Raw genomic sequence first — 26,381 nt, 5'->3', positions numbered from 1 at the left:
TTGATTTATTCTATTTCTTTTACTGTTTAATCCTATCTTATATTTTTGGGAATTCATTATTCTTTGCATTTTTATTTTGGAGTTTAACATTAGATACACGTTGTTCACAATAGTATTACCATTATTAACTATACTGGTTATTATGGCTATTTATATATGAATAATCAATAATATTATACATGAATAATTAATGTTACTACAAAAATATAATTATTATCAATCATCATCTATATCGCGGTCACCAACCTGTTAATAATTGTCTTCATTACATACAACCAAATCGTATTCCTTGTTCCTATTTTTAACAACACTTAACGGAACCTCCTGATATTGACTCCATGTTACGTGTAAGCCCTTATATTTTTATTGCAAACTTTGCTTTCGTCTTATCTGTATTTCCTGAAGAGGTCTATAATAACTACCTGACCGAAACATTCTTATAACTGTGTAGCAACCTATTACTACTTATATAAAAACAAATACAAAGTCTATCTATCTATCTATCTATCTATATATATATATATATATATGTATATATATATATATATATATATATTTTCTCGTTGTGGCAATATTTTTAATCGTGTTTAAACGTAAATAAATGTAATTAATGTCCCCGTACGTTGGCACATTTAATAAGTTCCCCAATAGAACTCTTTATTTTCGCTACAATATTATTTAGATTGCTATTGATTTACTCCTGACGAGATGATAGCCGAAAGAGCTCTCGAGAAACTTCCGCCTAGTATTTTATTTAAAACTATATATATATATATATATATATATATATATATATATATATATATATATATATATATATATATATATATATATATATATATATATATATAATTGTGTATTAAAGTATATTTCAATAGAAGGCTTTCCTTTGGACATGTGTTTTTCCGTAACATAAAAAATATTTAATAGTTTTTTTTTTCCATTATGTTTTCTCACTATTCCCCTCTCTTTTTAGTGATAACCTAACGGATATTTGCAATTGGTATTTCAATATATTTTATTTCAATAATATTTTTAAGTTCTTCCTCGTTTTTCTTGTGATTTTCTTTTGGAATATTATTAATACGCTCGATGTAGTTATTGTAATATTTTCCTGAAATTACTTTTCAAAATGATTACGATATATCTCTGATGAAAACTGCCTCCAAGTGCTTAACATTCGAGAATTTCTTAGAATAATCTGCTCTAAATCATGAGTATCAATATATTTTGCAAGTTTCACCCTATATGAATACTCACAGATTGGCGACAAAACTGCGCCTGTGCGCACATAAAGTTTGTCGTTAGTCCGTTGTTATCTCCCTTGCTCATCTTTCTTTCATGCACCATTTGTTTTCTCCTTTGGCTTCTCGCCAGGGAGCGCCACTTCTCTGCTATTATTCACGGCATTCAATTGTATGCAAGTTACAAATACAAGGGAAGTGGAATGGGATGCAATTGAAAGCGAACCTCTCGGACGTATCTACCTCTGGGATCAATTTTTCTTATCATTTTGCACACTGACCACCATAAAACGGCGCCCAAAATGCTTCCTTTTCGTTTTCCTGTAGTTTCTTTTGTCTGGCTTTATTTTGTTATATTTCTAAATGGGAAACTAGTGATGCATATTTTGTCAGCATCTATACCAATATACTCGATAGAAAAGACAAATGTTTCTAGACAAAAATACCGCTTTTTCATCAATCTACAATGAACCATAACTTTTCCGCATTTATTGTACACACACACACACACACACACACACACACACACACACATATATATATATATATATATATATATATATATATATATATATATACTAGCAAAAGTACCCGTCGTTGACTGGGTTCAAAAACAGCGTACAGAGAATGGTGATTTATGAAAGTAAGTTGACCCCCACAATTAGAAAGAACCATCATTATACCAGATAAAAAAAGGAAAGACTGTAAAGCGATAGCTTCGTATTTGGGGGTATTAAAAACAAAGCAAAATATGATGAAATCAAAAATAAAATAGATAAACCTCATAAGTTATTATACCATACCTGTTCACGCTGACACACTTATCACAATATCCTGTGGATCTATATTAAAAAAACCTTGTTAAACTTTGTGACATATTTCCATTCTATGGAGGTCAGGCGCAAACGACCACCCCATAATTTTATTACACCATATTTCTTCAAACTGAAACATAATTATCAAAGTATACTTACGCAGATAGATATGAAATGTCTTTGTTAACGTCTGCGCCTATTTTCATTCTATGGAGGCCAGGCGCGAACGTAATTTTATTATACCATGCCTATTTAAGTTAAAACATACTTATCAAAGTATTATTATATACATCTATATCAAAAACACGTGTAAACGTTTTTTTTTATTTTTAAATTTTTTCTTTGCATACTTTGTGAACCAGGCGCGTACGCAGACCCCACAATTATAAAGAATCATCATTATGCCAGATCAAGCATACCTATTCTTGTGTCTAGATACATCTTCTATCATTATATGTGATCAGTTTTCTATAACAGTCAACCATATAGGAGCTTGTTCGTGACCAAACACACACACAGACAGCTTGTTATTATATATATATATATATATATATATATATATATATATATATATATATATATACTAACAGTACCTGTTTTTGACTGGGTTCAAAAGGAGCCTTCAAAAAAAGACTGAGTTATATAACAATTTAAATAACTTGGATATTCTTTTGATCTGATCTTTATTTTATGCATCTATTCGATATATTATATATCCCAGCTTACGCCACCCTGTTGAAAATTGTTAATTTGCTATGCAGGTTGGTTAGTGCAAAACAAAAACCCAAGGTGTAAAGATTGGCGTATGTACAAACACAGTAGCTAGGGTAGGCGGTGCCTCCCGACATATGTAGCCGTTCGTGTGAAACAACACGATGCGCGAAATAACAGAGAAAAAGATATATTTTGTTTTGCATGCAGGTGCATTCTAGCTTTCGATTTTGGACGAAGCGCGTGGGCAGCTTGCCTTCACAATTTGGATGAGACAGATGTGTCGAGTGACGCAAAAAAAAAAAAACGCAAGTAAATTTAAGTCACAATTCGATGTCCCTCGTTCACTCGATAGACGAATAAAACATCGATGTCAGAAGTTTGCTAGCTATACATCAAAGGATACGAGAGTGCATAGGGCTCTCATTTATAAGTGACACCACTGGAGCTTAACCCCCGTTGATGAGAGTGAACGGCGTAACCCGTCAAAACGTCCACATCCCATGGTCGGTTATCCTGGCATATTTGGTAACTGTGCGAATGTAAATAAAACTGTGAGAAAGTGTACAGAGTTTTCACTTATGAGTAGCTTCACCGGTTGGTGGAAATAAGCGGTCTAACTCGTCACATCTCCTGCTAAATTTTGTAGCTCTATGTTAAACGGTGTTGACTTGAATAGAGTTCCTCCGATAAGTGAGTTCTTCCTGTACCCCATCTTTAACATGGCCATTTCAGATCGTATCAGTGTATGCAGTCAGTTTTATGTAAGAGTAAACTAGAAGCCTATTCGTGTGCAGAAAAGCAGGTATAAAGACATCGAAATTTTTATATAAATATATTGTTATTTTATGTACCCACATATCATTTTAAGACGGGGTGCCTCAAATAAGTTTCCAGACTTTTTCCTATGGGCACTTCTATTGATAGTACACACGAGTAGTGTTAGCCCTTTCGAAGAAATCTCCTCCGCCTGCAGTGCACTTCTATTGTTTCAACAAATTCTGGAAGGCAGCATAAAGTCCTCTTCTGTGAGCATGTCAATGATCCTTGTCATAGCCTCTTTCATCTCCTCAATTGTATCAAGACAACATCATCTTAAGTTTTTCTTTGAGCGTATGGAATACCTAAAAGTCGCAGGGAGCAAGGTCTGTACTATAGTGAGGGTGATCAACTCACTTGATGCCTTGGGAAAACTTCGCGCAAATCTTCCGCATCGTTGGTTTCCGGCGATTAATTGTGTCTACAGTTCTAAAGCTATCACTAAATTGTGCACCTTTTGTCTCTACATATACACACGTGTCCTTATTTATAGAATTCCTTATTTGGCCAATCAACTCAGCTGTTCTCACTTTCTTATACCTCCCAAAACTCTCATCATTTCTCACAAACGCTCTGTCTTCCTCAAATCCATTAAGCCACTCTAAAACTGATGTTGAAATCCTGTAAATGTTCCTACAGCATTTTGAAGCTTTCCATATGTTTCTGCGGCATTTTTTTTCTAATTTAAAGTAGAATTCGTATTCATATCGTTCTTCTAAACTTTCCTCGGATAAAGATTGCATTTTGGGTCATCAGTCAAACGTATTTGATTAGCCTAAATGAAAAAATATCCATGAATCTTGGACTTCCGGCATGTGACTTTCATGACTGTTGTGAGCTTCGATGTTGATTGAATGTGGAATATATATACATATATATATACATATATATATATATGTCTATGGAAATTTGTTGTTTTTTTACAATATATTTCAACAAACTTCTTTAATTAAAATATTTCATCATTATGTGATTTGTATATTTTAAATATAAAGACAAGTGGAAATATGTTTTAATCAAATGAAGTAAAATGTACTAACCAATTTAACTAGTTTGCAAATAATTACTAAAATTTGATAGAATAATATATTAATACATACTGATGTTTAAAATAATGATATTTAGGATGAGAATTTTAAGAAATTAAATAAACATAAAGAAAGAAAGAAAGAAAGAACAAAAATAGCAGTAATTAATAAAACAATATATTAAACAAATAATTTAATAAATGTATAATATCTAAAATTAAAATAAAAAAGTTATTTTTGGAATAATAATTAAAACAAGATTGAAGAAATTATATTAATAAATGAATAAATAAAATATTAAAGTGAAACATATTTCATTAGTAATCAAAATGAAATAATCCTTAACAAAAAAAAAATAGCTCGAAGAATATTGAAAGGTTTATAATAATTGCTTAGTTTATTGAACAGTTTAATAAAAAATAAGAGATATAATTTTGATATATTAACGCAACAATAAACAATTTAAAAATTAGGTTACATTTGAATTTAATAAATAATATTGGAAGAAATATAAATATGGAGGGAAAACTTTGAGCCATACCAGGTAATTGTTGATTTAAAAATTATAATTATTCCAGTATATTATTAGAAACAAACACACACACACACAAGCACACACCCACACACACACACACATATATATATATATATATATATATATATATATATATATATATATATATATATATATATATATATATACATGTTTACAGGTAAAAACTTTATATAATGATTTAAATAAAAATGTACGGAAATTTCAGGAGAGCCCTTTTGTCAGAAGAAATCGATAGCATAAAAAACAATATTACTGGCGAAATTAAAGAGCACTACGGGGGGATTTGAATGTGCCAGAAATAAGAAAAAAAACGATTAAAAGAAAGATTTAATCTAAAAATACTGCGTTTAAAAGTGACTAAACTAAACCTTGCACAACGAGGGGAAAAACAGGGGAAAACGGGTCAAAGTTCTCCAAAGAGAAATAACGTTTTCATTGTCTCGTTTTGCCGGCATAAAGAAGGTTTTCGAACCGCAATAGAGACTCCAACATTTTTAAATGGTTTTTGGAGTCTGCTCTGTGTAACACCTCGAACCACTCTATTTTATATTAATCAGCACAGCATTGATTGTCCAATGCTACGGAAGGAGGAAGACTACCAGATCCTACCCTCCCCTGTCTGATTTTAGATGGAACGTGCTGGTTTATACGAGTTAGCAAATGCAAAGATGTTCGCCCAACATAACCAGCATCGCACGGGCATTTAAATTGATAAGCAATATTACTAACTTGGGTGTGAGGCAAACTACCTTTGCGAAAAGAAGGAAAAGCAGGTCTCGTAGTGTATACCAAACGCAAGGTAACAGAGTAGAAGCACTTAAAAATACTTCTAACAATCTCTTTTGACAATTTAATGCTCTTATTCACAATCCACAGTAATTTTAAATAAACCGGGTACTTCACAGACCCAAACTTTTTAGGGGATTTAAAATCATCAACCTTCTTGCCAATGCAGTCTTTAATAAGGTCTAAGGGATAGCCATTACTGATAAATATTTCTCTAACTTATCAAGTTAGCAGTCTAATCTATTAGGTGAACATATCATGGGAGCTCTATGTACCAGCGTATTAATTAAGCCGACCATGCGTGATTTGAATACAACGGACTCCCCATTGTTTTTTCATCCTCGTTGTGCAGGTTTTAGTTTTAGTCTCTTTTAAACGCAGTATATTCAGATTAAATCTTTCTTTTAATCGTTTTTTTCTTCTTATTTCTGGCCATTCAAATTCCCCCGTAGTGCTCTTTAATTTCGCCAATAATATTGTTTTGTATGCTATTTCTCCTGACCAGACGATAGCCGAAAGAGCTCTCGAGAAATTTCCATACATTTTATTTAAATCATTGTATATATATATATATATATATATATATATATATATATATATATATATATATTGCTTTTTATGTTAATTATTATATATTTTAGAATATATACCCCTGATGAGTTTAAATGTTACCATTTTTATTATGCAAACAAAAAATTACATTCGAAAAAAAATTTGAATAGTGTATATTCAATACTAATAATAGAGACAAGAATGTCCCTACATCATAATTACAGTTGTATTAAGTAATACATTTTTATAACAGCTCGGTACACGCTCGTAAGTGTTAATAATACGCACGTACTTGGTAAGATATTAAATGATAGAATTATCATTGTAATTCAGCAATATGTATTCGAGGCAACAGCTTGAGAGTGACAACGAACCCGCAGGATTCCAAAATCAACAGAAAAACATTAAAATTCAATGTCAATACTATATGTCATATGCATATTTTACGATAAGTTTTCTACTATTTAAATATATATATATATATATATATATGATGCATACATACACACACACATATATATATATAACTACTTAATATACTCACATAAAATTAATATACGAAAGTATAGATTTATGCGTAAACTTTAAGTATTTACTTCAAAAGTGCTCAATACGTAGGTAAAACTAGTTAGTAATTTATAAAATATATATGGCGATTAAGCTACACTGAATATTCGGCGTTTCATCCACTCTCTGACGAATCCTAGAGTGGATGAAACGCCGAATATTCAGTGTAGCTTAACCGCCATATATATTTTATAAATTACTAAATATATATATATATATATATATATATATATATATATGAATTTTTTAAACAATCAATTTTAATACCTTTTAAATGGTATTTTATTGATAATTGTACCAATATTAACTTCGGTTTAGCTCGATGAGAATTCAGAGCAATATAATTTATATAATCAGAAAAACAACACCTTTTATTTAGTAGTACACAATTTTTGTTTTTATTATTTTTTAAGACATGTTATTATATATTTTTTCCTCCTTAGTCTGACAGCTGTTTCGAAGGGTAAAAAGACAAACGGTTGTTTTAATTATAGCATACCGAATCTTCATTATTTACCGTTCTCTTCAGAGACAATTAAAATCAAATTAATTACAGTCAAAATTTGTTTTTTAAAAACTCACATGGGGATGGAATTTTTTTATCGAGGTTGCCATCTTTAAAAATTTTTCCATGGGATTTTTATATATCTTTATTTTCTTTTTGTTAGCCTTATTTTCGTATTTTTTTGGTTTTTAATTTCTTTCCAATTTATGTATCTAATATCCATTATGTTAATTCTGCATTCTTATTTTGTTTCTTCTTTTATTACGTTTGATTTATTATTTACGAAATTATTTAATTAATTTTTTTAACTTCTTCTTAAGCTAGTAATTTTTTCTTATTTTTAATTACGTTTGATTTATTATTTACGAAATTATTTAATTAATTTTTTAACTTCTTCTTAAGCTAGTAATTTTTCCTTTTTTTTCGTATCTCTTGGGTGTTTACGTTTCATTTTATTTTTTGGGCCGTCTATACATATTTTTTCTGTTATTGTTTTTTTTCTCGTATTTATTTTATTATTAGGCTAAAATGGTTATCATTATGTACATATTTATTATTTCTTATTCTTATATTATGTTTTTTGTTAATTATTTTCGTTGTTTCCAATTTATAATTTTTAGTGTCACGTTTACGGTCTTTTCTGATTTTGCGATTAAAGGGAATTAACTCTATCAATTCTTTGTTTCTTATTTATTCAGTCATTAACTTACATCTTTTAGAATTTGTGCATTTACCTTATAATTTAGTAGTCAAAGGGAAATAACTTATTTATTTTTTGTTATTAATCTTTGTCATTTTTGCTAATTTTAATTTTTTTATTAATCATATTATTATTTATTGATCATGTGTATTTATGTTGTGTTCAGGTTTGTTATTTATAAGTTTATTTGCTATTCTAATATTTTTTATTCATTTATCTTAAAACTCGGTTTTTTTGGTGAAAAGAAAATATTATTGTTCAGTTTTTTGTCTATCTATTTGTTTACTTATTATCTATATCTTGATATTAGGAACTTATTTTTATGCAGACATATTTGTATGTTGTCTGTACGGTGATTTAACAATGAGCTTTTATCAGATGTTAGTATTTTGTAGGATTCTAGTAAACATAAGGAACATTTGCCTGATTTTGATGGATGATAACTTTTTGCCCTACCTATCACAGACCATTTCAAAGTGTACTCTATGTTTTTGCTTTTTAACTCACGTATCCATTCCCCAAGTGCAGTGTCATTATTATTTTTCTTTCTATTTGTTTCCCTCCACTATGGTTATTATTAGTATTATTAGTGTTTGCTGTGTTATTTATTATATTTTTGCTACTATTATTGTTTTTGTTAAATGATGAAATATGATTGTTTAGCCGGGTTTTAAACTGAGTGCTCGTACTACCAATGTATGCTTTTATACCTCTATTAGTTTTAACTTCACATTTATATACAACATCTGATACGAGGCAATTTCCTTCTAACGGGCATTCTATAGCTACACGGCAGTTGCATCCACGGTTTTCATTCCTATTATTTTCTAAGTTATTATTATTTGCTTTTTCTATTTTGGCTCTGTTCGTTCCTATTATATTTCTAATTAAATTTGGTGAGGTTGAGTAAGAAATTTTTACAGTGTTTTTGTTTATGATTTTACTTAATTTATTGCTTGGTGGAAAGTTATTATCTATTATTTCATAGAATTCCTTTGGAATATTATTTTTAATATGTATAGAGTATGGGATGTTGAACCATGTTTGTTGCTTCCTCCAATTCTTTCTATTTGTGTTAGTGTTGTTCTCCATTCTTATTGTTTTTTCACGAGTGCTGGTACTTATGTTGTTATCTGTTCTGTTATTTGTTTCTATTTTATTTCTATTTCTATTCATTACTCTATTATATGATATTATATTTACATTTGTCCTAAAGTTAGTGTGTTCAACATTATGGTTCTTTATGTACTGTATTTTTTTATTGTAACCTGATTTTTTTATTGCTTCGTTATAATACTCCCTATTTTTGTTAAATTTGTCTTCATTAATTGATATTTTAGATAGTCTTTTAGATATGTTTGGTATTATTGCAGCTTTCATGGATGGTGGGTGATTAGATCTATTATCAATGTAGTACAATGCCTGGTTAGGTTTGTGGTAAGGTTCATATGTTTTATTTATTATATCTAGGGTAAGGTCCAGAAAGTTAACGGTTTTGTAGTTTTCATTGAAGGTTATTGTAAGCCCTAAATCATTAAATATTTTCTTTATCTTAGTTTTGGTGTTCTTAACTATTCTTATACTACCATTTATGTAAAACAGAGCATCATCACGATATAGCCCACCTTTTAGCTCTGGAATCTCTTCACTTAGTTTCTGCAATATGTATAAGCCTACTACATCAGTTGCCTGACTTGAGTCAGCCGATCCCATCGTGATGTCGAAGTTTAGGTCCCTGTTATTCCTAGTCCAAAGTTTATTATCATATTTTATTATTGATCGTCTCGCTAAGTTAACTATATCTGTTTCTATTTTGGTTATGCTAGTGAGAGTTTTTGCAAATGATATTGCATCTTTAAAGAGTTGTGGTGTTATGGAGGGATAATATGCGTCTATATCGAAGATAATTAACATACTGTTACTTCTAATACTTATATTTTTGAACCAATCTATTACTTCATCTGAGGATATCCATAGGTGGTTTGTTATTTTCTGTTTAATGTTAGGTATAATGCTATCAAGAATTTTTTTACTTATATTTCCTATGTCAGATATACATGGGGATATAAGCCTAATGCTAGGGTTTATATTAAAGGTTTCTTTGTGGTCTTTAAAAGTAAATCTTGGGGTTAATGGGGTAAATACCTCTATTTTATTGCTAATGCCTATTTCTTCACATATTTCTTTAATGGATGTGTTTATGCTATCTAACTCACTTTTTTATGCAATTCTATATTTTTTCCTCAGTTCTGTTAGGATCAATTCATTATATTTATTATAGTCTATGGAGTAAATGTTCATAGTTTTGTCTGCAGGTACCTTCAGCATGTCATCATCTTTGATCTTTTTAAATGTTTCATTTATTTTTTGTAGTCTGGGATTCATGTATTTTTGTTTTTTCTTCTTTTTTAAGCCTTTTACCATGTTTAGCATATCAAGTTCGAAATTGTCAAGAGCAGGGATGTTTGGTGGGCTTTTTCTCGTTTTGATTCCATATTTTTTATCAAATTTTGTTAGTTCTCTATTGTTTTCTTCATTTCTTGTGTTACTGTTGCGATCCTGTTGGTTTGTTTTGTTTTCCCCATTTTGGCACCTCATGTTGTGATGGTATACCTTCCATCTAATCCTTTTTATGAATTTTTGAACAGACTGCAGCATGTCCATTTTGTACTTTTTATGGTCCGGTATTGCTACGTTCTTCGGGGAAAATGGTATTTCTTCCTTTGGGAACATTTTGGTCAATTTAAAGGTTTTTATTTAGCAGCTCAAACTTTTGGAGCAGATTTATATGTATTTTTTTAACAATCAATTTTAATACCTTTTAAATGGTATTTTATTGATAATTGTACCAATATTAACTTCGGTTTAGCTCGATGAGAATTCAGAGCAATATAATTTATATAATCAGAAAAACAACACCTTTTATTTAGTAGTATAAAATTTTTGTTTTTATTATTTTTTAAGACATGTTATTATATATTTTTTTCCTCCTTAGTCTGACAGCTGTTTCGAAGGGTAAAAAGACAAACGGTTGTTTTAATTATAGCATACCGAATCTTCATTATTTACCGTTCTCTTCAGAGACAATTAAAATCAAATTAATTACAGTCAAAATTTGTTTTTTAAAAACTCACATGGGGATGGAATTTTTTTATCGAGGTTGCCATCTTTAAAAATTTTTCCATGGGATTTTTATATATCTTTATTTTCTTTTTGTTAACCTTATTTTCGTATTTTTTTGGTTTTTAATTTCTTTCCAATTTATGTATCTAATATCCATTATGTTAATTCTGCATTCTTATTTTGTTTCTTCTTTTATTACGTTTGATTTATTATTTACGAAATTATTTAATTAATTTTTTTAACTTCTTCTTAAGCTAGTAATTTTTTCTTATTTTTAATTACGTTTGATTTATTATTTACGAAATTATTTAATTAATTTTTTAACTTCTTCTTAAGCTAGTAATTTTTCCTTTTTTTTCGTATCTCTTGGGTGTTTACGTTTCATTTTATTTTTTGGGCCGTCTATACATATTTTTTCTGTTATTGTTTTTTTTCTCGTATTTATTTTATTATTAGGCTAAAATGGTTATCATTATGTACATATTTATTATTTCTTATTCTTATATTATGTTTTTTGTTAATTATTTTCGTTGTTTCCAATTTATAATTTTTAGTGTCAAGTTTACGGTCTTTTCTGATTTTGCGATTAAAGGGAATTAACTCTATCAATTCTTTGTTTCTTATTTATTCAGTCATTAACTTACATCTTTTAGAATTTGTGCATTATATATATATATATATATATATATATATATATATATATATATATATATATAGTGCCACGCAAAAGTATTGGATACATTACATTTTTCTTCATAACTTTAATTAGGGTTCAGGATTTTACCAGAATTTGGTCAGTTTATTCCTATTACTATTTTAAAATATATTTAGAGTAGTAATTACAAAATCAAAGTTTAGAAAGTTTATATTTGAGGAAAAATATGAATTAACAAACGCAAAAGCATTGGATACACTGTTTAAAAATTATTTTTTCTGAAATAAATTTAAATTACATTTGCTTAGCATGTTGCAATAATGCAAACGAGTTATCACTGACCAATCAGAGAGCTTTACATTCAAATAATTTCATAAAATTCATCCAGTTTGGGAAAACTCCTTTGAAGTCAACCAGTTCATTTACAAAATATACCTAAAACTAAAGAGTTGTCAATAGACATTCGTCAAAAAATCACTGGTAAGCACAAAGAAGGAAAAGGGCAAAGAATAATATCAAGGGAACTTAATCTACCACTTAGTACAGTTGGAAACGGAATTAGAAAGTTTCAAACCCCTGGTGAACCTGTTGCAAATCTTTCAAGATGTCGTTGGCCTAGGAAATTAAACAAAAAAATATCAAGTTGGGCAAACAGAAAGGTACAAAAAAAACTTTTCTTTCAAACCGACCTCAGAAAAGCTGGGATTAATGTGAGCAAGGATACAATCAGTACAGTTCTAAATCGTTTGTATCAAAGTCCCAAGAAAAGTCCCATTATTGAAGCTTAAACATGTCAGATCACGTTTTAATTATGTTAAAACAACCCCAAGAATTTTAGAACACGGTAATCTGGTCAGACGAAACGAAAATCGAAATCTTTGGAAGAAACACAACACATGTATGGCGTAAAAGTTGCACCACCTATAACAAAAAGAATACTATTCCTACAATAATGTTTGGCGGTGGTTCGATTATAGTATGGGAGTGTTTTTCATCCAAAGGTACTGGTGAACTAGAAATCATCAATCGTAGAATGAATGGACGTATGTACAGGGAGATTTTGGAGAAAAACCTCCGGAAATCTGCTGATTTGTTGGGATATAATAGCAATTTCGTGTTTCATCAGGACAATGATCCCAAGCATACGGCCAAACTAACCAAAGAATGGCTTAGAAATAACGGAATTGACGTTCTTATTTGGCCTAGTCAGTCTCTAGATCTCAACCCAATTGGAAATTTGTGGAAAATATTGAAGATCAATGTTCACAAGAGGAATCCACAAAATATTAACAACTAGAACAGTTCTGCAAAGACGAATGGCGCAAAATACCTGCAGATCTTTGCAAAAAACATGTGTGCAACTATAGAAAGCGATTGAGAGCTGTTGAACGCAATAAAGCCTATGCAACCAAATATTAAATCAATGTATCCAATATTTTTGCGTTAGTTGATTTATATTTTTCCTTTAATATAAACTTTTTAAACTTTCATTTTGTAATTACTACCCCAAATATTAGTTAGAATAGGAATAGGAATATACTGACCAAATTTTAGGTAAAATCTTGAACCCCAATTTAAGTTAGGAAGAAAAATGTAATGTATCCAATACTTTTGCGTGGCACTGTATATGCATGTATTTATAATGCATATATGAATATGCATACATATATACATATACATCATATATACATCCATATATATATATATATATATATATATATATGGATGTGTATAGCTATGCTCTTAATCGCCTTAGTTTGCACCTTCTGCTCGTGCAGTCTGTGAAACATAATCTTTAGTTTTCTCGTAGCCGTTATGCTTTATCACTACTGCACGCCATTGACGCAACGTTGCTTTTTGATTGATATTGCATGTGCGCGATCGGTGGATCGTGGGCGAAGATAATATTCGAGTAACAGCGGAGGATTGGACTAACTGGTCATCTGTAGAATGGTTCACAAGGGAACTGCAACGTCAAAAATGATGGCAGAACGATAAGGAAGAGAAATTATGGGCCGTGAATTACGAAGCGAAAGGGAAAACGAGTTGAGGGAAAATGGGAAAGAGATTGGCAATAAAGGCTTTGAGATAGGAACAGAAAAAATAGGCCAGAAAATCTGAATCGAAAGGCAAATCTGCAATCTGAGGAACTGTTAACGGCAGTCGTTTATCTGAAGGATGAACGGAAAATATGACAGCGAAGAAGACGGAATACGCACAAGGAAAAAACAGAACTAAATGTCCCGGTTTCGTTTTCAGGTTTGGACAGATAAATATTTGGTAACGCGAGATTGTCTTGACTACATCGGACCCTCCGGTTAGAATAAAGTATGACTATTTTCGGTTTTGGGAGGCTCCTTATTCACGCATTGTTTTCTCATTTAAAATAATTAAAGCAATCTCCGGTTACCTGGTGTATACCTACCGGGGAATACCACGAATCAATTTTTGAGTTTTTAAAAAATAGTTCTGATAATTCTATGGTTCCTGAGTCTATATATTTATACACACAGAATTACGTCTTAAATTAACCGATCTTTATATAGTTTTATACACAGTTGCTAGCAATCCTGGTAATGTCAATTAAATTTAGTTTTATGAAAAGAGGTAATGAAGTGTAAGCGCTCCCAGACCTCTATGTAAATTTATGCATAATGATTAAACGTCATAAGACGTCTCAAATTCTGTTTCTTAGGGGAATTTTTAAACGTTTCAAGAATAAAAATATGGGCAAAATCTCTGATTTGAAAATTCTAATATTTCACATTTGCAATGAATTCCATCGAAAATCAATAGATACTAGTTAAAAAACGTGGGATACCGAGACGGTCACTCTGTGCCGTTAATCCCAATCATTTTGTAATAAACGGGACTTGAATTCAAGAAACAGAAATACGTTGGCTTCCTCTATCGTCTATCCGCATCAACAATTAAGTAATAACTGTTATTAGTCCAATGCAAGTGAAAACATAAAAACTCTCTTATCATCAAAATCTATGCTGTACGTCAGCAGTAAAGATGGCTGCAAATGGTTAATTCGACTTCAACTAAAACACAATAATATGTCTTCAAAGTTTCCTGGAATTAACAGAAGATACTATGATGCTGTACATCAAATAGGATGAAGCGAGTATACTTACTAAAATATACTTGCATTTATTTTTAAAGCAAACTTTTATTGCGGTTCAAATGAGTACCAAACTCCTGCGTAAACAATCGTGAAAATGCGAGAAAATTTCTCACTGCAGATGTACCTTAAGCTGTACAACGCGTTTACGTTTACATTATAACTAGGAATTTATTTAGAAAGCTAACAATTTCAAAAAAATAATTTCAAGTAGACAAACAGCAAACTTGATATCATCTACCGTGGCAGTAGGAAACATGAAAATAAACATCGAAAGTATATATTATTGAGAAATATAATTATGTCCTTTATAATTACCATAACCAAACAAAGCAAGCTACCGTAGTATTTCCAATTGAAATGTTGAATTTTTTCTTTAACTAGTAGGCAGACCCGACATGGATTGGGATTGAATGAGGACCAACTAATGTTTAACCCGCTACTTGTTTTATTGTCGTCGAAATCGGTGAAATGATATTTATCGAAGACATTCGGATACAAGACTAATCCAAGCATTATCAGCCACATGGGATATGTTCTTGTGAAATTTCATAGTAATCGGACAAGTCGTTTTCGAGTACATAGAGAACAAACTCACACACGAGCGTACACAAATATGCCCTGCTCTTTTTATATACTGTAGAGATATAAAGGAGACTTTTTCTCTGTGTGTTCGTTCCCTATGGACTCCAAAACGGCTTGGCCCATTTTTTAAAGTAACACCTGAATGTACTTGGAATTGTTATTACGTAGATGTTGTATCGAAATGCTTCGAATAAGTATCTAAAATCGATTATCGGAACGATTTGATTAAAGAAAGAAAGGCAGATTTTAACCAAGGTTAACACCCTTATACCGCCTGATATCACATATGCATTTTCGACGTTTTATCAACGTACAAGCGGAAAGGCCCCGCTTATAAAATCAATTGTAGATCCTTATCTAACACAAGGGTGCATTCCAAATTGCAAGTAGAGTATAACTGAACCATAGCACTTGACTTTTTTACATTTAACTTAAATTCAGGTAATTATGTAAAAAATAATTTACTAAAATCAACAGTTGATTCTTTAATAAGCAAGGGCACGTTCGAAATGAATGTTTCCGTTTAGAGCACAATTAAACCATGAAACTTTACTTTTGCATTAAAACTTAAAGTAACACCATTATTTAAATATTATTTCATAAAATCAACAGAACGTACAATAAAGTATTGTGGAAAAGTCACCGCCGAGAGGCCTGTGAAGTTTCCTCCCGGAACACTGCATGATCGGGAGTCTTGTACTAAAGCAGTCAACGATTAATCGATTTGATTGAAAAATGAACGATTTCACCGATTTCGATGGCAATAAAAAATAGGAATGTGAAAATGATGTTGAAACGCATTTAATCCAGAACTACATCGGATCACCCTGCTAGTTCATAATAATTTGACATTCAGTATATGCACTTATGTTTTTAAATTAATTTTTTCAAGGTGAACTCATTAAGGGATACTCATTCAATGCAGTCAATAAATCGATTTGATTAAAAAGGTGGTCAAGTAAGAGAAGGGTACAAAGTCGTAGCGATTCTTTTGAACCCAAACCTGGGTCTTTTTTGAAGTGGGTCGGCGTCGAACCCTGCTGCCACACTCAGGATGTGCCCGTGGAATCAGCACACTCTTCAACACCTGCAGGTACACTTTGGTCGAATTCGAAGATGTGAAGTGCGGGTGGTGTGGACATCACTTAAAACCACACCAAAAACCATAACTGTGGGTCGTACGATGTGTTGAGCTTTGCCCGCAAGTGTTGAAACGTCCTGATTTGCATTTTGATGGCGCTGGCAATGGTCCTGTTTACATAACTCAGATCGAAAGAGAGTATGAGTTGTAAAGCGTCTCATTTCCGATCTCGATCATTGAACATTGTGTCACTTTCAGACATGATAGAATGGTCCTCCCGCTCTTAGGATGTGTACACAATTGACCAACTTGCAGATGGTCTTAATAAAAAACGGTTTTCATCGAACGGAAATGGAATAATGTTGTCTTTTCTAGGGCGACAATTTTATCGTTCAACCCTATATATAAAATGTATTCATGTATATGTAGTCTTTCAGTTGTTTTCTTATGAATATTTGTTTTTATATTATCTATTACTCTCTATCCTGACGACTAGAAAAGTAGTTACGCCGTTTACATTATCCATAAAAAACTTCAATAACTTTAAATAATTATTACTCATGGACTGCTTGCAAACGAATTTTTCTGCAAACATAGATTACAAGTATTTGGATTAGTACTATTCTTGAATTATTACAATCTTTTTGGATTACTGTTGTGGTCTTGTTTTACTGGGTAACAATATTAAGGTGAAAGAGTCCTGGTGTTTTCTGAGAGCGGTTAAACTACGCGTGTTCTCTCTGCTCGGCGACAAAAATGCCTAGCTTGCATAGTGCTAGACGAATCCATACTATCATAGATATAGCAATGTAGACCATCTGGTCGATCCTGTTTTTGATTGTTCCTTGCTCTCAGAAAGTATTAATATCTTTGTGTATCAGGAAAAATATTTTTTCTCTCGTAATGTAATTCTTTATCGAGAGCAGTTTTCTTTGCAGGTTTTTCCTGTTTTAGCAATAGTTTGGAAAAGAATGGCCGTATTTTTCTCGTAAAAATCACTTCCGCCGAAGACAATTGGGACGGTGTATTCTCGTTAGGTATTATGCAGTATGCCTGAAGAAATTGTTGCAACGCTTTTTTAAGATGGAGTGTCCTTTGCTTTCTTTAAAACTCTCTTACACGTGTCCACAAATCTTTCGGCCTGTCAGTTGGACCAGGAGTGGGAAGTCGGGGTTGTGATGTGGTATACGTGGAAGTCCTCTATAAACTCTTAAACATCTCCGAGTGTCAATTGTGTGCCGTTATCTGACACTGTACAGTCGAACACTCCGAAGCATGCGAATAACTCATGGAAAGAGTTTTATAGTGAAATCCGTAGTTGTGGTTTTGCACCTAAAAACTGCACACAACTTAGTGAAGCTGTTCACTACTATGAGGTAGTACTGTCCATCAAGTGGTCCTGGGTAGTCCACGTATCTGTGAATATGGTTAGTTAGCTTTGGGCCATGAACTAAATTAAATTGGTGGCGCTTTAGCAGCTAGTGCGTGTTTTCATCTTTTCTTCAATATACTCGTATGAACAGATTAAACTCTTCATTCTGGTGGCGCCAATATGTTTAAATCATTGAAGATTTTCTTTTGTGGGGTTGCTGAAACAACTACTCTCTCCGATATAATAATACCCGATCGCATGTTGAAAAGACCTCTGCTATTTGTTCATCAGTCTGCAGTTTTTTCTTGGTCTATCTTATAAAATCGTCGCTTTCGTCTTTTTACTTTATATCATCCAGAGTAACAGGAAGTTCTTTAACAGTGTTGCAAAGGATCGAACTATAATCTCTATCTGATCGTTGTGATGCAATAACCGACTTTTCAAGTGGTTCACCATCTCTTGGTATTAACCGGGATAGTCCCTCTGCGTGTCCTAACTTCTTTGACGGAAGGAACTGCATATCAAAGTCGTAATTTAGTAGGATTTTTTTCCCATCTTTTGAGCCTGTTTTTCGTATGTGCAGGCAACTCTTTCTTCAAGCTAAACATAGAGATCAGCGACCTGTTGTACGTTTGAAATTTGAAATATCGTCCATGGAGAAATCTGCGAAATCTTGTTTCCGTGAAAATGATGCTTAAGGAGTCTTTCTCTATCTGGTAAAATTTTTTTCCTGCAGTTCCCGACGCGTGCTATCGGTTTCGTAGGACCGTCGGGCATTTTTCGCAAAATACACGCGCCGATTCCATATTATCTCGCGACACTTGCGACAATAATGTGTAAATCTGGATTGTTATAGGCCAGGAATAGTTCTGATGCGAGCACCTTTTTTTAGCTTCTCGAACGTCGTCTTGTATTCTGTGGTTCAGTTCATTACCTTGTCCTTTCTAAGTAGTTCATTTGAAGGTGTGCGCAATTTTTTTCATATTAGGAATAAAGGCTTTATAGCAATTAGCTAAGCCTAAAAAACGTTGCAGTGTTATTATGTCGTGTGATTCAGGCATATTTTTAGTCGCGTTCAAGCGACTCTATAAGTCACTCCGTCGGTTCGTCGATCGATCGGTCGATCTGTCGGTCGGTATGTCCGTAATACTTTTGTGCTGGGTCTTTTTAATTAAGATCAAAGTTATGTTGTTAATAGATGCTGTTCTTAGCTTTTTAGCGTTTCTTGGCCTTTTGGCCTTTTGGCCAAGATCAAAGTGTAATATATGTTCTTACTACATGCTGTACTTATGTTTGTAACTTTGTGATATAAAGTAAGGGATCACTTTTCTGTATTAATTTAATGTAAAATGATAACCCACTTTAAAACAAGTAAGTCTCAAAGCCATTCAAGTCATTCTCCAGATCATTCAAGTTGTTTTTGAAGGATTCCAGTTATTTTTAAGCATTCAAGTCATTCTTAAGATCATTCAATTCATCCTTAAGTTCATTAAAGTCATTCTAAGTCATTTGCTTTTTATTTATTTAAGTTATTTCAGCCCATTTTTCGAAGAAATTGTATGTCAATCCTACATTTACGCATTCATTCATTACATGAGAGCACGCGACTAATGGATATCTGCCTTATTCTTATTGCTATGGACTTTTCTGGATCAACTCGTCTACCATTCTATTATCTGCCCTGGTATTTAATTTGGTTGGGAAAATTAACGTTTGGTTTCTTTAAGTGTGAAGCCGTAGTCGTTTATCTTTTCGAACACCTGAAAAATGTGTTTTCTATTTTGCTCTATAGATTCGCTTTTCATTAGAATATCGTCCAAATAGAAAAATAAAGATCGTTCAACATTGTGTAGGTTATTTGTTCAAAGATAGCTGGTGTGACTTTGATCCCAAAAGCTAACCTATTGAACTTAAATAGTCCTTCGTGAGTTGTAATGCACAGAAAGTAACAAAAAAGTCATAGCTCTACTCCGCCTTCTTCCTCAACGGGAATCTGTATGCACGTTTCGCTCAAATCTATTTTTGGGAATATTTTCCTTCCATTTAATTTCGTAAAATCTTCCTCGGGGCTGGATAACAGGTAATGATGATCCTTAAATGCTGCATTCCATCTGGTCGAAAAAGTATGCGCAGAATCTCATATCAATCGATTTTTATTTGCATACACGCTGGGGGCAGCCCACTCACTGTAGTCGACTGGGGTCAAAGTTTTTGTTTAAACGAGTCCGTCTAGTTCTACGTCAATCTTTTGTATAGAGGCGAACAGTATGATACGTTTTTCTTTGCAGACTGGAGTGGTAATATATTGTAACTTGAAATTCGCCTCCATTCTTGTACAGCGGCCTAGTTTGTCCGAAAAAGCATTGAGGAATGACACATTCAGGTCGTCCTTTAATTTTCAGCTTCGACAAAAATCTCAAATGGGCGAAACCTAGAATTCATTTTTTTTAATCTAGTCTGTCCCAAAAAGGTTATTAGTTTTTTTCATAAAACGTCTGAAATTCGGTGTTTTTCTTTAACATTACGGTAGCGGTAACGTCAATTTCAAATCTTATTCTTTCTCCGGTTATTTAACGAGCAACATCTTCGATTTTCCAGTTTTGGCCCAAGTACGGTGGTTTATGGTGGATAAATCCGAACCATTGTTAGGTTAAAGTCTTACATTCTTGTCTCTATATTTTACTGTCACGTACTTCCGTACATTTTTGTCCTCCAATGTGGGCAATCCTCCTGTCAGTTGTGTTATTTGACATAGGTAATGGAGTAACTCAGACTTCTTTTGAGATTTTTCCAGTATTATGCTTGGTTCTGGCTTGACTGTTTGGAGAGTAAGATTGTTTGTTACCTCGTACCTTTTAAATGTATGCCACACTTGTCTCTTCTATATATTTGGAGTTTTGCTTCTCCCAGATGATTCTTTGCATTTCTCAGACGACAGTTGAAGGGTTATATTTGGTTTCTTTTCCAATCTGTTTAGTGCCCGGCGTCTGAGTTCAGCGTCTTTGGTCGACACTTAGTCTTGAATGAAAATCAGCATCTTGAATTCTCGGCCATCAATGAGAATAGTTCAAAGTCATCACAGCGTCTATGTACGACTGAAGCAAATGTTGTGTAATCTTGGTCTTCTTTGTGTGCCAGGTTGAAGCATTTCCATATTTATGCAATAAACTGATTTTTGGACAGTATAATTCTATCAGAGATTCCACTGTATCGGCGAAAGACAATTCGATCTTCTGCTTAAAAATGATGTAGTCCACGAACTTATTATGGTCCGAAGCTCCTAAATTTTGTAATCAAAGCAGAGTCTTTATCTGCTCGCTCAATTCAATCTTGAATACGTCACCTAATTTATGAAAATAGGCTTTAAATGTCCACTCCTCTTCAGGAATGATGTTAAATGCTTCTAATGCTGACCATGAAATAACCTTCTGGTCTAACTCGTTGCTGTCGTTCTTCGCTATTACTTTAATTAATAATTCCATTTTTTCTTTGCCTGTGTCTGCATTTCCAGAATTTTTCCACTGAATTGCCTTCTTTCCTCTTCTCTTTTTTCCGCTTCTCTTTCTCCTCTTTCTTATTCTTTTTCCGCTCATCCTTTTCTTTTTTCTTCTTCTTTTTCTCTTCTTTCATTTATACTTCTACTTTTTTCTCTTTACCTTCATTTTTCTTCTCTTTGTTTCTTGAATTCAAAAATCTGAGTCTGATGTATAATTGGCTAGAGAGACTGTATTCCGTAGATAGGAAACACATACTCTTCCTCGGTCTCTCGTCGGTATACATGGTATTCTAATAGTGCATTGCACTCAAAGTTTTTTTTTACACAGTGGTCACCACTAATTAAGGCCCGGAAGCAACTCAGGGATAAGCGTTATTGCAAGTACATTACGTAAGTGGAGATTTATTGAAGTGTTTACTTAAGTGGGCGGTTCATTAGGAATTTGTTAACGTTGGACTTGAAGACATCCAAGTTGTAGTCAGGTGGGAAGCAGGCAGACAGAACAGAGTTCCACAGGCGTGCAGTTCTAAGAAAGAAGCTTTGTTCATGGAATCCACGTTTTGATTTAGGCACAGATAAAGAGTGGGGGAATTTTTTCATAGTGGATTCAGCTAGACGGGTGTATTTCGTGAAAGATTGGCGACGGAGGACCAGAGATTGGAGTTCAGACGAGCACCTGCCATGGAAATAACGATAAAAAAGGATAGGCTCGCAACGACTCTTCTGTGGGAGAGAGATTGCAGGGTAGAGAAAAGGGCATCTCCCACAAAGCCACGAAGTCTATTTTGTATTTTGTACTTTGTCAAGGCCGGATAGGCTGTTTTTAGCAGCTTCTGCCCAGATATGGCAACAGTATTCCATCCTTGGACGTACCTGGCTTTTATGTAAATAGAGAATTACATCAGTAGTGAGATATCTTCTGGAGCGGTAGAAGGATCCCACCATCTTTCCAGCGACCATGGCAACAGACTTGATGTACGTGTTCCATTTCAGATCAGAGTAATGGTCAAACCCAGAAGCTTCTCAAAACATGGGGCCTCTCCCAGACGAGAGCCATCCATCACAATTGATGCAAGATGGAGAAGATAAGAGCGTTGATGATGTAAGGATAGGAGCTTGGTTTTAGATGCAATAAATGTAACCAGCCACGTCTTCCCCACTGAACCACGCGCTCGAGATGAGAGGAGAGAGAATCGGAGAGAACTTCGTAATTTACAGCCTTTGAGGTGTTGCCGTAGATAGTCGTGTCATCAACATAGATGTAAACGAATGATTTAAGTATATGTTTAGGGAGGTCATTGATGTAGATCAGGAAGAGAGTTGGGCCCAGGATTGATCCTTGAGGGACTCTAGCATTAATATTGCAGGCCTCTGATTTTTGTCCATCGACCACTACTCTTATGAGCCTATCGGAGAGAAATGATTTAATGATTGAGAAAACATTTCCAGTTATACCGTAGCTGGAAATCTTGTGAAGTAGACCCTTATGCCATACTTTGTCGAAGGCCTTTGATATGTCAAGAGCAACTGCCCTAGAAAGGAAGCCTTTATCAAGAGATTCACTAATCCTGTGAGATATAACCGTCAGCACATCTGCGGTAGATCTTGCAGAGCGGAAACCATATTGTGTGTCACTAAGAAGGTTGTTTCTGCTGAGGTGGTTGACTATTTCTCTATTTAATATGGATTCCAGCAACTTACTCATAACACACAGGAGACGTATTTGTCTGTACTGAGAGGGAGATGACTTATCACCTGAATTCTTAAATACAGGGCAAACTGATGAGGTCTTCCGGAGTCGGAAAGCACTTCTCCTTAAGGCAGCGCTTAAACAGTTTTGTAAGTATGTGAGCAAGTTCTGGTTGAAGCTTTTTTAACACTATAATTGGAATGCCGTCAGGGCCAGTTTCTTTACTGGAATCAAGGTTCTTGATTAGCTTGGCGACCACATGCACAGATATGTGTATGTTACCTAGCGTGTTCTGTGTTATAGGAGGAAATATGGGGAGTTGATGGCCTTCGTCGCATAGGGTACAATTATCTGCAAACTTCTTTGCAAATAGGTTGGCCTTGTCTGACGTTGACGAGATGACCTCTGGTCCATTGATAATGGTTGGGATAGAACGCACACTTCTGTTCAGGATCCTATTTGTTATTTGCCAAAACTGATGGGAACCAAACCGCTGATCAGCTACCTTGGATTTAACAGACTGGGCATATTACTCTCTTGCATTTTTTATTACTCTTTTACAGTGGTTGCTGGGAGTCCTGAAAGCAGCTTTAGTCTCAGTGCATCTATTACGTTGGTAGCCATGGAAAAAGTGATCCCTGTGCGCGATAATAGCAGCACATTCTGAGGAGAACAATGGCTGGCTGTTAGGTTTTTGTTCGAATTTTTTGGATGGTGTGAATTGGTCTATGCCTGCAATTAACCATTTAGTCAGGTCTGATACTATAGAGGACACATCCTTTTTAAAGGACTTTATTTAAATAGTATACTTAATATATACTATTACTGCAAGCTTGCCTGTATTGAAAATACTTTCTTCTTGCTTGCGAATCATACTATCTTATATAGTTAGCCTTATGTTCAAGTAAATTTATATTTAGCAGACTTTACAAATTGATAATAGTTAATTATTGGATTTTAATTAATTATAAGATGAAACTTTAATGATTCAAACTAGATAGATAACGACAAACTTCCACCCATTAATATGGGAGGGGAGATTATCACCAAAAGTGTCATGAATTATTAACTTCGCACCGGACTTACTACTTAGATATAAATAAGTCACTTGTACCCATTCCCCTTCCTCCCCCCTTTTTTTTAATGGAGAGTAGATAATACAGTGGATGTGTTATCGGCAGCTCCAGTAACTCTTGCTTCTCCTATTTTGTCATTCAATCCTCATTCAATGAGTGATTTTTCTGACAAAGGGTAAAGAAAAAGCTGCTTAAAGGTCGGTACTACTTGGTGACCAGTAGTCTGAGATGTCGGATATTTTTCTGTCTCTGTCTGTCCTTGTAGCCATGTCACTAGTAAGGGTGCTGGAGGTAAACGTTTTGTCTGGGCTGACGTTATCCGCCTGATAGTCAGGGACCCGAACCTTGGATTAACCACTAAGGAGGCTGTCCTATCAGCAGGCGCAAAGTACTGGGACTGCTGTATTGCCATTTGGTGAGTGGATCTGGACCATGCAGTAGTCTCTGGTGGGGCCTCTCGATGCCATACTAGTGGGTAATTGTTACGGCTTTACCTTTTCGTGTGCTACAAATAAAAAATAAAAAAATTCCTGTCTTTTTCTCTCTTACTTTCCCTCTCTGTACTGCTCTAACCAAGTATGCCGACCTATTCCCCAAATCCCCAAACCTCAACATGAAATATCTCCAGAATAAAAACTCGATTAAACCTAGAACCCCATCTTCCAGCGTAGACCCCTACTACCAGGTCTCCTTCTCCAATATCAGGGGTCTACGTTCCAACCTTCCAGAGGTTGAAACCCAATTACAGGAGACGAAACCGGACATATTATTTCTATGTGAAACTGGAATAGGGCCGACCACTTCCCTAGATGAGTTCATAATTAATGGATACTCCAATTTAACAACTAAATCTGACTCCCAAGATCGCCATGGGCATGGAATATGTGCCTACATTAAGGATGGCTTCCCATGTGGCAGGGATATCTCTAGAGAAGATCCTAATTTACCCTATATGTGCTTCAGGGTTGCACTTGCTAACACCACTGCATTTATATTTGCCCTCTATAGGCCCCACAACATTGGAGTTACTATCTTTAAGAGCATATCTGAGAAAATAGACCACATACTGTCTTCACATCCCTCGGCTAACATCCACATCTGTGGTGACTTCAACGTCCATAACGTGGAATGGCTGACCCATTCAAATAAGACAGATGATGAGGGGAGGTTTTGTCATGATTTTGCCATTGCTTATGACCTCACTCAGATTGTTTGCGAACCCATCCGTGTGCCCGATACACCCAATCAATATGCAAGCGTCTAAGACCTTTTTTCTCTCAACGTCCCCTGAGCTATGTTCATGTACCGTTCATTCTCCTCTAGGATCCTCCGACCACTCCGTCGTATCAGTTAAGATAAAAACAAAATGTAAGAAGCCAACAGACGTACCCCTCCACCGTCCTGTATACCGATACTCTATGGCTGACTGGGATAGCATCCGTACATTCATATCTGATTAACCTCTGCACTCCATGTTTAAAAAGGAAGTGTCCTCTATAGTATCAGATGTGACCGAATGGTTAATTGTAGGCATAGACCAATTCATACCATCTAACAAATTCCAATAAAAACCTAACAGCCAGCCATGGTTCTCCCCAGAATGTGCTGCTGCTATCGCGCACAGAAACCACTTGTTACATAGCTACCAACGTAATAGATGCACTGAGACTAAAGCTGCTTTCAGGGCTCCTTGCAACCAATGTAAAAGAGTAATAAAAAATGCAAGAGAGCTATATGCCCAGTCTGTTAAATCCAAGGTAGCTGATCAGCGGTTTGGTTCCCATCAGTTTTGGCAAATAACAAATAGGATCCTGAACAGAAGTGTGCGTTCTATCCCAACCATTATCAATGGACCAGAGGTCATCTCGTCAGCGTCAGACAAGGCCAAACTAT

Source organism: Euprymna scolopes, chromosome 10 (assembly GCF_053919585.1).
Source record: "Euprymna scolopes isolate OS-2025 chromosome 10, ASM5391958v1, whole genome shotgun sequence".
Taxonomy (NCBI): Eukaryota; Metazoa; Mollusca; class Cephalopoda; order Sepiida; family Sepiolidae; genus Euprymna; species Euprymna scolopes.
Note: the sequence above shows the minus strand (reverse complement) of the source record.